Genomic DNA, 13581 nt, shown 5'->3' with positions numbered 1-13581 from the left:
CATATTAAGAATTCAGTAAGTGTTAGTTATTATGGCTGTTTGGTATTGACCTCAGGATCAGGATAGTTCCTGGTTGCATATCCTGGTGAATTTAGATTCCGTTTCTCTGTGGGAGTGAGATACAAAATCTGCTTCCTCTTTCTACTCTCACTGACTTAATGACAGGGAGTCAATAAGAGTGTTCTTATATGACCCCACCTTTGCAAAGCTATTATGAAATTTGAATCAAAAGCCAATTCATTCTGTATTAATGAGTACCTTTTCAATTACTGTGACAGAAAACCAACTTGAACTTTTTTTGTATTCTCTTATGTTTCTAGGAATTCTGATTTCTGGGTTCCTGTTATCTCCTTTTCTTTGCCCTCCCCCCACCATCCTTCTTAATCTCTCCCTTCCTTCTCCAGCTTTTACTTTCTTCTGTGACGATTTTATTCTAGGCAAGCTGTCTACACATGATGGCAAACATGCCCTCCAGCATAGGTGATCTGACAGCTAGAATTCTTAGAGGATACATGGGAAAATAATGTGGCACAGAGATAATTCTCATAGTGAAGGCTAGATTTTCTCCCAAATATCTCTAGTGGATATATACTTACTAGTTATCCTTTGTGGTCCATTTTTCTCTACATATACTCTTTTTCACATGTGCACAATTTTGTAATGCCCTTCCCTAAAATAACCCAACCCACCTCTATACTATGAACACATTCACCTCTTTCAAAAGAGATACAAACCCATATCTCACTTTGTTACCGCATCCCAATGCAAGTTCAGGATCTTTGATGGAGATGTATTGGCCTTGAGTCTGATGTAGATGTGGCAATTTCATAACCTACTCACAAAATTCTACATGGTATTTTCCATTACCACCTCCATCGACAGTGGAGGAGGAATGAGGGGATAAATTCATTAAGATTACCATTTAGAAAAGGTGAGAAGGAGAAACAACTTATAGTGACCATGAGTTTGGGGCATATAGCATATTCTGTGGGACTAGAGTAATAGGATCTCTTCCTTCTGGTGGTGGAAAGCATCCCAGTCACCACTCTGGCTGCTCTGAGATATGCCTCTTGTCCATTGTCTTTCATAACCTCATCTGAGAGAGCAAAAGTTCTGCTGTGACAAAGTGACTTTAAGCAACTCGTGTCATCTTGACATGGTCTGCGTGCCCTGGGGAATAATGTAGGGATTGCCCATTCCCTACCTTTATTTGTTGGTCTTTGAGTTTCTTTGATAAACATCTTTAAAACCTTAGGAGGCTGCCTATCTATTTGTTCATTTCACTTTAAGAGTTCTACTATTTATCAATTCTAAGATGCATATTCTTTTTCACCTTTTAACATTACTGGAATGTTCCTAAAGCTAGTGAATGCATGAAGTCCAGGGCTGTACAGTCAAATGCTCTACCACTGAGCTATACCCCCAAGTCCAGGGCTGTGAAGGGCTGTATTCTAGACCGTGTTCTGGGCATTTTGTTTTGTTTTGTTTTGTTTACCTTTTAGTAAGAGCCTTGATGTGTTACCCAACATCTCTTGTACTGCCAATGGTGCTAACAAGTACCTTAAATAAGGCAAAAAAAAAACCAAAAAACAACCAAAAACTCTACAATATTCACTGTTTCGAGTGGCTAGAAATGTGGAGGGACAAAATGGACAAAATCAAACACATTAACGTACCTATTTATTACCTTTATGATGTGTAAAATTTGACTGTTTACTATTATAAAAACATATTATATATGATATTCACTAAGGTCATTTACATTAGTATTGACATCATCCAGGGCATCTACCCACTTTCTTCCAAAATACCTCTTCACACCTTTGCAGAGTCATGGTCAAGGCTGGAATTGATTCAGATGATTATGATCCAGTCGGGCATTTAGAAGTTTCTCTATGTGCTAGCAAATTCATCAACATGGTCTCTATTCATAATTTCTATGGAAGTATTAAATTGTCATTTGCATTTAAAAAATTAGCATCCACAAAGTCCACATCATCTTTTGTAGACTAAGTCTATTCTCAGACAACTCTTGGATTTAGTTTATTTGCAAGGAGCAGAGCTTAGACTCATTTAGGACATGGTTGACTTAGCAGTTTCCTCTCCATCCAGCCCCCTTGATTCTGTGTCCATTTATTGTGTCCACTTCCTTTTCAATCTGCACTTGAGCAACTCATATCTTCCTGTTTCTTAATGCACACCTCTGTCAATACCTTCTTTAAGGAACAGATCTGGTATCAATTAGTTTTACTTTGGTATGACTTAAAGTCAGCCCTAGTTGTGCTTTTTTTTTTTTAATGTTGACACTGTTAGACAGTGTATTTCTCAGTGAGCATGTTGGAGAGGAGACTTTACCCTTTTCCCCTGAAGTACAACTAGTGAATATAGTGCTCACACTGATTAAGAACAAAATTGAGCTTAGAGAATATGTTAGATGAAGGCCTAGAACCATACTTACTAAGCTTAATCATAAAAATTATCTGGAGCTTAAAAAAAAAAAAAGTTTTCTGGGCCCTGTTCCAGACTCATCGGGTCAGACTCTCTGAAATAAGGTCTTGAGAATTGTTCTTTAATGAACTCCCCAGGCAGTTCCTACGATCAGGCAAGTTAGTCTAAAATAAGCCAATAATGGGAGCGGGTATAAACATAAGAGAGCACAGTAGATCCCACAAGGAACTACATGACACATGCAAGGGCACAACTTTGATCCACCTTCTTCAAATACATTTATAGATGGTATAATCTTAATGAAATGTTATTGTTCTTCTTACAGTTTATCTTTCTTATATTGCAAACTTTAACACCCCAAAAGCTAGAAAGTTATATGCAGTTTGAAACCAGAGAGAATAAATGACTAAATCCCACAGGGTCTGAATGTGTGGATTCTATGGAAGCAATATAAAAGGCTGCATGCACAAACAGAAACAATCACTTGCTTTCATCTTATTTATCTTCTGAAAAGTAGCATTTCTTTGCTTTCATTGCTTCATATAATTTAATCTTCCTTTTTAAGAAAATTATTTATGTATTTTCTAACTTCATTGAGGAATAACTGACAAACATAACTGTATATATTTAAAGGGTACAGCCTGATTATATTTATCAGTATAACATATATATTTTATTTAATATATGCAGACACACATATACAGTGGAATGATCACCAAGATCAAGATAATTAACATATCTTCTTCTCGCACAGTTAACTCTGTGTGTGTGTAGTGAGAGAGCACTTATGACCCGTTCTCATCAGCTTTTAAGTATACAACACCATATATTATTAACTACGATCGCCATGCTGTACGTTAAGTCCTCAGAAGTTATTCTTCTTATAAATGAAAGTTTGTACCCTTTGACCTACATCTTCCCATTTTCCCCTCACCATAGCCCTGACAACGATCATTCTGAGAGCATTATGGTAGATGAAATAAGCCAGACAGAGAAAGGTAAAAGCTGTATGGTATCGTTTACATGCGAAACAAACAAGCAACTGAACAAAAAATAATTTTATAGAAATAGAGAATTGAATGGTGAGTACTTTAGTCTTTCTAATCTGAGGCAATTTTGCAAGTATTTTATTACTTTAGAGAAGTGTAATATTATATGTAAAAAAATAAGATATACATGATCTTTTATAATTTTTACTATTTAGTATTTCTATATTAAGGAATCCAATTAGAAGTATTGTAACATCAACTTCTGAATTAAATCGATATCTACATAGATGATATTGAAATGGTTAAAATATAGTTCTTTATATAATTTAAATAGTGCTATGCTGCAAATATCTTGGCAGAGAGATAAAACTATGTAGATCAACGGTTTTGACAAAAGATATATTCTAAAGTGTGACATATTCTAATATCTCTTATTTAACTACACCTTACTGCAACAGATATTTAAAACATTCAGCCTCATTCAGAATTTCTAATGTTAATTATTTAGTTCATGTTGTCTAGATAGACTGTAAACTGGCTTAGGTGCATACATTCTACATTCCATTCCATTTAGTCTCTACTTTGTAAATCTGTGGCCAGTTAACTAGCGGCATTTCTGTTAGTCTAAAAACAGAGACCAAACTGCCCCAGATCTGAGATCATCTGTCCTCTTGCTTTCCAGATCTCCTCCAGTAAGGATTTGAGAATCCAGCAAAGAGAAAGAGTTAAGCCTGTTCTCCTAGTTGGCAGAAACTTTGTAGTTTAAAATTACATACTGACTCTGGTGTAGAGACACAAGAAATTATAGAGCAGACACTGTCCAGGACAACGTATAATTTACAATGTACTAAAGAATGTATACAGCATGGCAAAGTAAGTGAAGTGCTTCTTCAAATATAAGTGTTTTGCATAGAAAGGCAGTAATTATCCACTCCTAGGGAAATGTTTGCATTCATTCTAAATCAATATTTACTATTCATTTCTTGTGTTCAACAAAACAGGGATTTAACTTTTTTTAATTTTAATGAAGCACTAAGACTATAATAATTCTACAATGTAATTGTCTTGATATGAAATATTGCTAAATGGTGTTGCTATTTCAAGAAACAGCAGTGTGAAATGGAAGGGTATCCCTGTTTGGGAAATGTTACTTTGGGAACGTTCAATTCAAACTCAGCCATGCAGGGCGACTCACCAGTTTTCAAAGATAACTTCAGCTGTCTCTTTGGTAAGACCCTTAACTAGGATCATTCAGATGAGTCTTTGCCTTTATATCTTTTTCTCTTTCTCTCACAGGCTTTCTGATAACGATTCTGTTTCAACTCAGCTTTAAGTTGAGTTGCTTTTTGGGGTGTGTGTGTGTGTGTGAAATTCTTCTATACAATTATTCTTTTTTGCAAGAGGAAAAGATTTCTTTCCCTTTTACCTTCCCAATTCTCCCTGATTATTTTGTTCAAAGGGACCTCAAGGAAAATGCTGGAGGAAAAAAATAAGAAAATAGGACACATGAATACTGTATTCTGAGACAGGACTGAGGGTCTCTGGCATATTTTTATTTATAGAGCTTATGATCTGATCATTCTATGACTCTTCTTTGGAAAATGACTACAATTTTTTATTTTAAAGGCTAAAATAGAACTGGACAATATAACAGTATGTTATATTACAACACAAATACTCTTTTTTCTCAGCAACAGAAACAATAATGGCTTTGCCCCTGAGTTTCAGGTCAAAGCAGAGCCCTTCAGTGAACCACCATTGCATTACCAAATGCTTCATAAATGCCCATGTTTTCTGCAAGCTTATATTTCTGTCTTCCACGTCTGTGTGTAGTTTAGGACCTAAGGTTTTTCTCTTGTTCTTGTCTTGCTGTTTTTGTTTTTGTTTTAGGGGTGGGTGGAGTCAAGGGGACACCTTTTTGAAAGTCCCATCATTCCTAAGAGATTTTTCAGAGTCTATATTGATTAGTTTATTTGATTTAAAATTTAATCAGTGTTGTATCTTCGGATTCACAGCTTCTGCAGCATCCTTAGATTATTTAAAATGAGATTTAGAGCAGAAGGGGAATCAGAAGTAAATTATATACCTTCACAATCTCATTACATAGTTTGTGTAGCTTGTCTGACTTTAAACTGTTCATGTATGAGCAGTGGGGAGTGAGTTGGGACTGAGGTTCCCTCTCTGTGCTTTCCTGCCTATTTATAATTCATGCAAGCTCTTTGAGTGAATTACTACTTGGTATGTGCTCTGGGGACAAATAATATCATTTATGTATTGTGATTGCTACTCTATCCTATCTGGCTTTTTATTGACAAGAAACAAGGGTGTTGCTTGTAGTTTTAAAACTAAATGGGGTGCAGAAATTGTCCTTCTTGTTCTGAGAAAGGCACCTTCTTTCTGCAGGAAATGCTATTATAAACTGTACTGTTATAAATGGTGTGTTAGTTTTCAAGATATTCCTGTCTTGGTGTATGAAGTAACAAAGTGTTCCTTTAGCTTTCAGTAGAGAGAGCCAATGGAAAAGCAGGCAGTTAAGGACACGTTCCTAAAGTCTGGAAAATCAATGGGACACTAAAAAGGGAACTGAAGTGGACCAGAAGGAACCTCTTGAGGGTCATTTTAAAAACCAGAAACTGATTATGAACAGAGCTTTTACCCAAGAACTGGAGGGGGCCAGAAAACCCATTCTACTGCACTCAGTTAAATGTCTAATAGTTGAGATGTTTTTTGCACAGCCCATAAAGGATAATGAGGAAAGCTTTGATAGCTTTAAAGAAAGTCACTCTGTGGCCTCTCACAAAAACATGATCTGAGTGCAAGTGGCAAATGCTTACAGACCCCAAAATGAAAAGGGGCAATGCCAGCTAGGTAAGGCAGTTACCTTGCTAATTGCTTAGGAAAGAGATCCTGATGTGAGTTTGCACCTGAGGGAAAAATAAAAGCAAGGGATGTCAGAGTATAAAATCTAAGATCTCATTTACTTAAGCTGAATCCTTTTGGAGTCCTTGAAATTATCTTTGAGTTTACCTCTACATCATAATTATTTAATGTAGGTCAAATTAAGGATTAACCTGAATTTTTAGTTTTATTGTATCATATTTTTTGAATTACAAATTATCCTTATATTAGTTGGGGTTCAAAAATATTATATTACTGCTTTCCTAATTGCAATCATTTCTGAGATTATTCTTGTATATCACCACCCCCCAACTCAAGCAAAGACTTCATGAATAATTTAAAAAAGAAAAAAAAGAGAAGAACATTCATGTTGAAGTATTTATATTAAGTTTGGTAATGAAGAAAACAAGTTTCGTTAACTGTTCTTTTTATGGTGCCTTTGCTACTCTTAGCAAAAGTCTATTAAAAAGAGCGACCCTAAAATCCTCTCCCAAGGCACTGAGGACACTTACACTGACCTTGTATTCATTCTTTCAGAATATGAGACAGTTACATTGAATAAGAGAGTAGTTGAATACTTCTATTCATAGAAGTAATCTGTCACATGGTTAATAGACTAGACCACCAAGAATGAAGTAATGCTTTCTGCAGATCTTTAGGCAAGATAATTGATCAATCAGTCAGTAACTTCATAAACATTGATCACACACCTGCTTGGCATGACACCCAAAACAAGAGTTTGGTGAGAGTCACCTGAAGAAGGATACCTGCAAACAGACTAGAGAGAGATAAGTACTCGAAGGTCTCTTCATTTTTGTCATACTTCAACTAAAATTTACTGCACTGTAGAGATATGTCCAATGATGTAAACTTTCATAGGAATCAGATGATGATGCTTTCTGAATCAATGATCAGAGAAAGAAAGGGGCAACAGAATGTCCTACAAGGCATGTGCTCAACAACTCAGAGAAAGACTACTGTTGATATTTACATGTATGTACTGGTTATGAACCTCTCCTTATCTTAGTACTGAGGTCCTGGAAGACTGATTGACACATGGCAGAATACAGCCCTTTGCCACACCTGGTCATCACTCACACCTGGACTTATTTTAGCTCCAGTGATGTTCAGTGCAATATTATTGATGAATAGACTCCCCCTCTTTTGATTATTTCACAGTCTATGTCAGCAGGTCTCAAACTTTTTGGTCCCAGAACCCTTTTCCACACGAAAAATGACTGAGGACATTCAATAGTTGGGTATTAGATCTATCAATATTGACCTGACCAAAAACTAAAACTGAAGTTAAATAATATTTACCAATTTATTTTTGAAAACAATAATAAACCTATTACTTTACCATAAATAGGTTTTTCATGAAAGAGCTACATTTTCCAAAGCAAAACATTTAGTGAGAAGAATTACACTGTTTTACATTTCAGCAAATCTCTTCAATATCTAGTTTCACCTATAAGCCTCTTCATTCAATAAGTTGTCATATCAAATATTATGTAGCCTTTGGTAAACCCCATTGCAAGCTCATGAGAGAATGAGAGTAAAATAGGCAAAAATGTCTTAACAATATTAAGCAAATACTTTGGTTCTTCAAACCCCCTGAGAGGGTCTCAGGAACTCTCAAGGAGCCTCATTTATCACAATGTTGGGCTATAATGTGCTGAATTCATGTCTATCTACCTTCCACCAAATGATGAGTTCAGTGGAACACTTGAAACCTACTAGGTGCTCAATATAATTGCTTTTCCAATTATTATTTTCCTCCTCAAAGAAAGCCTTTCAGATTTTGTGCCTCAGAGTTCAGATCGTGATGATCTTTTTTTTTAAGATTTTATTTATTTATTTATTTATTTTAGAGCTTATGAGAGAGCTAGCCTGTGTGTGCATGAGTGGGGGAGGGACAGAGGGAGAGAGAGAGAGAGAGAGAGAAAGAAAGAATCTCAAGCAGACTTTGCGCTGAGCAAGGAGTCCATGTGGGGCTCAATCTCATAACCCTGAGACCATTACCGGAGCCAATGCTTAATGACTAAGCCACCAAGATGCCGCCCTGACAATCTTTATGTATTCCTGCATGAGCAGAAAGAAAAGAGCAGAAAGAATGGAAAGAGTTCTGGATCTTTTTTTATGTCACTTCTGTTTAACTTTGAAGAAGGTTAAGGAAGAAATGGGGAAGAGAATAGGAATGGGAGGGGGGCGGGAAATAGCCTCCTGGGATCCATATGAGGAACAAAATCACATACCTGGGATTTTCAATTTCTGTTTCGTCATCTGATAAATGATGCCATGTAACAAAGCTTATAAACATAAGTGGCATAATTATCAGATAGATGTAACTACCTGCCAACAATCAAACCAATCTATCCAAAGTATTTAAAGCCTAGAAAAAAAGCAGCACAAGTATTTTCACAGTTTGATATTGAGTTTTTGATAATGTGAAAACTAAAATTCATTTGTTTTATCCTGTGTTTACTGGTCTGCTGTATGCTACAGATAAAGCAATGTGGAAAGGCATATGATTTCAGTTTTCAAAAGTCTTTTTTTTTAAAAGATTTTATTTATTTGAGAGAGAGAGAGAGAGATCACAAGTAGGCAGAGAGGCAGGCAGAGATAGGGGAGGAAGCAGGCTCCCTGCGGAGCAGAGAGCCCGATGTGGGGCTTGATCCCAGGACCCCGGGATCATGACCTGAGCCGAAGGCAGAGGCTTTAACCCACTGAGCCACCCAGGTGCCCCCAGTTTTCAAATGTCTTACAGCATAATGAAATCTACTCATACACCATGGCAATTAATGCTACAGAGTTATGAATGTTAGGATGTGGATAGTCAAGATGTTTTAAAAACTCATAAATGGAGACATAACCCAGTCTTGTAGGAAGAGTAAGGCTTCCTAGGGAAAATGAAGTGACCTAAGGGATGAGTGGAACTGGCCTGGTTGACATTCTGGTGCAACTGGGAGCATATTCTAAATAGGAGATTTAAAAGAGACCACAGTTAATTTGCTGGCTCATTTACATAAATAATTTTGAGATTATTATGGAGTCTTTGAAAGGTTTTGATCAAGATATACAAATAAGCTTGAATTTTCTCAAGATCATTCTGATAGCAATTTGGATAAAAACAGTGACACTAGTGTTGTGTTGATTCTGGAGAGAAGGGAGAGGGAGGCCTGTATAGATAGGACATCAGCAGAAATGATAATGGTGAGAAAATTCTAGAGATATTGAGAAAGTTCCCCAACCAGGATTTTATAATTCTTGCAGAGATGGAGATGGAATGAAGAGGAACATTTAGTTTGAGGCTCAGGTTCCTGGCATAAGCAACTGAATATTTTCATTCAAACAGGGAGCCCAGTAGGAGGACTATACAAGTGCAGATGTCAGGGAAACATAATGAATTCACTCTTTTTGAGATATCCAGGTGGAGATATTGAATATTACATGGCATCTATGAGATCCACCAGACTATTGACATCCAGTAGATTAAAGTTTTGTGGGATTATGGAGTTCACAGGATTATGGAATCCACTAGACTAATGATCATGAAATGGAAAAACTCATACTTTGTTTCTTATTGTTATCCTATAGCCTATCATATTTGCTGCATAGTCGAAGTTCACTCAATATTTATAGAATAAACAAAAGTACAAGTGGAATGAATAAAGAAGTATGAGGATCAGAGGAGACATTTGGAATGGCTGGATGGATTTTGAAGTCATTAGCATGTGGGTGACAGTTGAAGTCTAGGAAGTAGTTGAAATACTCCAGATAGAGATTTTAGGATGAAATGATAAGGGACATTAACAAATATCTGGAAGACTTGCAACATATGAAGAATAGACAGAAGGAAATGAATCTCCAGAAGCTATAAAAGAGAGCAGCCAAAGAATGGAAATTACAGCAAGCTACATTCTTTCTATAAGTAATAGAAGAGTATCTATCTTAAGGAAAGCTTAAATTTATCGAAAAATATCCGGAGAGAAGAGAAATGAAGAAAACATGGAGAACCACATTTGGAAAATGGGCATTAACAAAGTGAGATCTGGAAAGCTGGATAGCAAAAGCTAGAATAAACTTGAATTAGTGGTGGTGTCGGAGGGGATCTTCTGTCACGGCCATTAAATGAATAAGACTTTTAATCATCCCTACACCCTGACTTGACCAAGCTTTAAAATCCCAGAAGAAAGTGTCAGATTGGCTGAGCCTTGCTGACAGCCCTACTCCCTGAGCTGGGGAAAAAAGAAGGTAATACGCCTCCAGCTTCCATAATGGGAAGCAACAATGCCCTCTCTCTCAGACTCCACACCGATAGAATATTCTCGAAAGGCAAATAGAGATGCCAATAAGAATGGGGGGGGGTGTAGGTACTAGGTAGAATGAAAAATGACAAGGATCATTATAAGACAGGGTAAGAAAACACTGGTAATCTTATAAATAGAGATAAATTTGGGTAAAAGAGAAAAGCAAAGGCTTCTTCATTGACAGCAGCAGCAAGGAGGTCATTGTGACTTTGGCAAGAGCAGTGTGAGCAGTGCAGTTGTGCTGGAAACCAGACTGGAATAGATGCAGGTGTGAGAGCTGAGTGACAGAGTGAAAATAGACGACCATTTTGAGAAGTTTAACTTAGATTAATACGGGGGGAAATTTGCTTTTATCATTTGGAAACATTGAGAATGACAGAGGAAACAGTTTTGCCCTTAAGCAGAGATTTTCGGATTCTGATGATCAGGGAAAGAGTTCTAAATCTTGCATGACCCTAGATGGGTAAATTTCCACATCTGGGCAATTGCCCATGCATTGGAATCTCTTGTTTTTTTGCAGGGTGCCAGTTGCACAACTCTGTAAGTGGCTTTTCTTCTGCCTCTGAAAGTCTCAGCCACATGATTATCACTCTCATGTTTCAATGTATGTTGCCGTTATGCTTAATATTGTTGTCTTTGTATTTTTCTCTAACCAGAATTTCAAGCATATTGGGACAAGGAGCTCTTTTATTACTCAAAGTACCTGCCACAATATTACCATGAAATAGTGCCCATGCTTAGGGAGTATTGACTGATTAGTTGGTTGATTTTTAAGAACTTTGACTAAAATGACATCTAACCATAAATCTTCATAAGAAAAAAAATATTTTAAATTGTTTTCCACCTTGAAGTTCCATTGGATATCTCTCCTGCCCTCCTTTTACCATCTTCCCTATGAATAGCTGTTATGAAAATACAGGAAAAAAGAAAAAGAAAACATTGTTGCATTTTAAGATAGAATAAACCTTTAGATTAGAAACTTCCAAAACAAACTGAAACAAATGAAGAGTGCGTTTTACTGCTTTATATCTAAAAATGGCACTGCCCAATTTAAACTATTTTTAAAAACTGTATACTCATGCTGCTTGCTACCAAAATGAAAATTGGTGAGTTATAAACCTTTGAAAAACAGGGTTTATAATGGAAACAGTAATTGACCCTTAAGTACAACATCAAAAATACAATACTATATAATACAAAGCCCAGGGCTTGGGATCTCATCTGTGCTCTAACCTCAGACTGGCACACTAACCCAACACCACAAAGCCAACTAATACTTATATTCCAAAATGTTTTCTTCTTACAGAGCAGGGAAGTGGATATGTGATCCAATGGCCACATGCAGCTAAGCTTCACAGAACCAGTACTCCAAATATCTTTAATGAACTCACAACTTCAGAGATACAACACACCACGAAAACATTAGACTTGCTTGGAGAAATCATTTAATTAAAAACAAACAAACAAACAAACAAAATTAACAAAACTACTACTTCCCTTGAACTTGTGTTGCATCATGCATTTTGGGTATGTAATGTTACACCACAGGATAAAGGGAGGTTAGAGTGACCAACTGTCAGGAAAGTTCATGAAAATACTGAAAATACTCTTGAAATATTTAGCTGTCTTCAGCTTTGCTCTAGATCATGGTTGATCCAGTTTCCCATTTTCTAAGCCACAACTATCCTTTTTTGTCATGAGAAAATGCAATCTAAATGAAAGAGGAAAATAAAAGTATTCAATTTGACTAAGATATGAAGGGTAAATGCAGATTCTGAGTTATATCTTGCTCTAGCCTAAGAGGTGGATGTCTGTGTAAATACACACACACATGCACACATGTGCCCTAAGAATATTAACTTATACTGCTTGCTTCTTGTGGGTTTTTTATTTTGTTTATGGAAGGGAGGGAAGGGGTTAAGGGAGTTTGCTGCTAAAGAAGGAAAGTTCAGAGATTCCTTTCATTTTAAAGTTGAAATGTGAGAGCATTGCCAGCTTATTCCTTTAAGAAGCTTCCAAAAAATTTGTCAGCTAAGAATAGTCAAGATTTTGCCTTTTAAAAATGTCATCTATTCACACAAGTTTTCAATGACTTATGTTTATCAAGGGACAATTAGCAGGACTTTCTGGTGTTTTCTTGCTGGGCCTTCCATTTCTCTTGCTACCTTAACAACTAGTGAACTTGGTAAAATTAAAATGAGTGAAAAATTATTGACTCTGTGTATACTATCTCTTCATCTACACTCTGTGACCAAGACACTAAGTGAGCTTTGGAGAAAGAACCAAAGGAAGAAGAACCAAAGGAAGAAGATTAGAATTGAGACAGAGGGGTATTTTTCTTATAATCTTTTTAGAAGATTGTAGAAGTGACAGTGTCTGTTCTGGCATTCAGCAATTGTTCTAATTGCAGTTAAAATGTTCTCTTTATATAGTGATATGAGAAACTCATGTGCATAAAAATAAATAAAATCACTTTGAGGTCACAATAGGGTACTTCTATGGTATTTCAGATACTGAGATCTATCTCAGATAACTTCACGGTGTATACTACCAATTATGCTTATTCAGTGTCATACCAAAGAACACAGACCTCTTCCACACACATATTTGAACATAGATACACACTTCCTTCCTTATTTTCTTTCTTTTTTGTTCCTTCTTTCTCTCCTCATAATATTTCATATACTGAGTTTGTTTCCCCCTAGTTTATACTCCTTGTGAATTCTGTAATTATATTCATGGCTTATTACATATATATATATATTTTTAAATAATGTGGTAAATATATAATAATGTGGTGGGTTAAAAGTTTTAAACTATTAACTGATGCTTTCCCTTTTCCTTATACCCCTTGGCCCTTTCCAGAAAAGTTAGGGAAGAGATAACACATCAAAATGCAAAGGAAAAATGAGTAAAGTTTTAGCCTTGGAGTTTCA

This window comes from Lutra lutra, chromosome 3 (assembly GCF_902655055.1).
Source record: "Lutra lutra chromosome 3, mLutLut1.2, whole genome shotgun sequence".
NCBI lineage: Eukaryota > Metazoa > Chordata > Mammalia > Carnivora > Mustelidae > Lutra > Lutra lutra.
Note: the sequence above shows the minus strand (reverse complement) of the source record.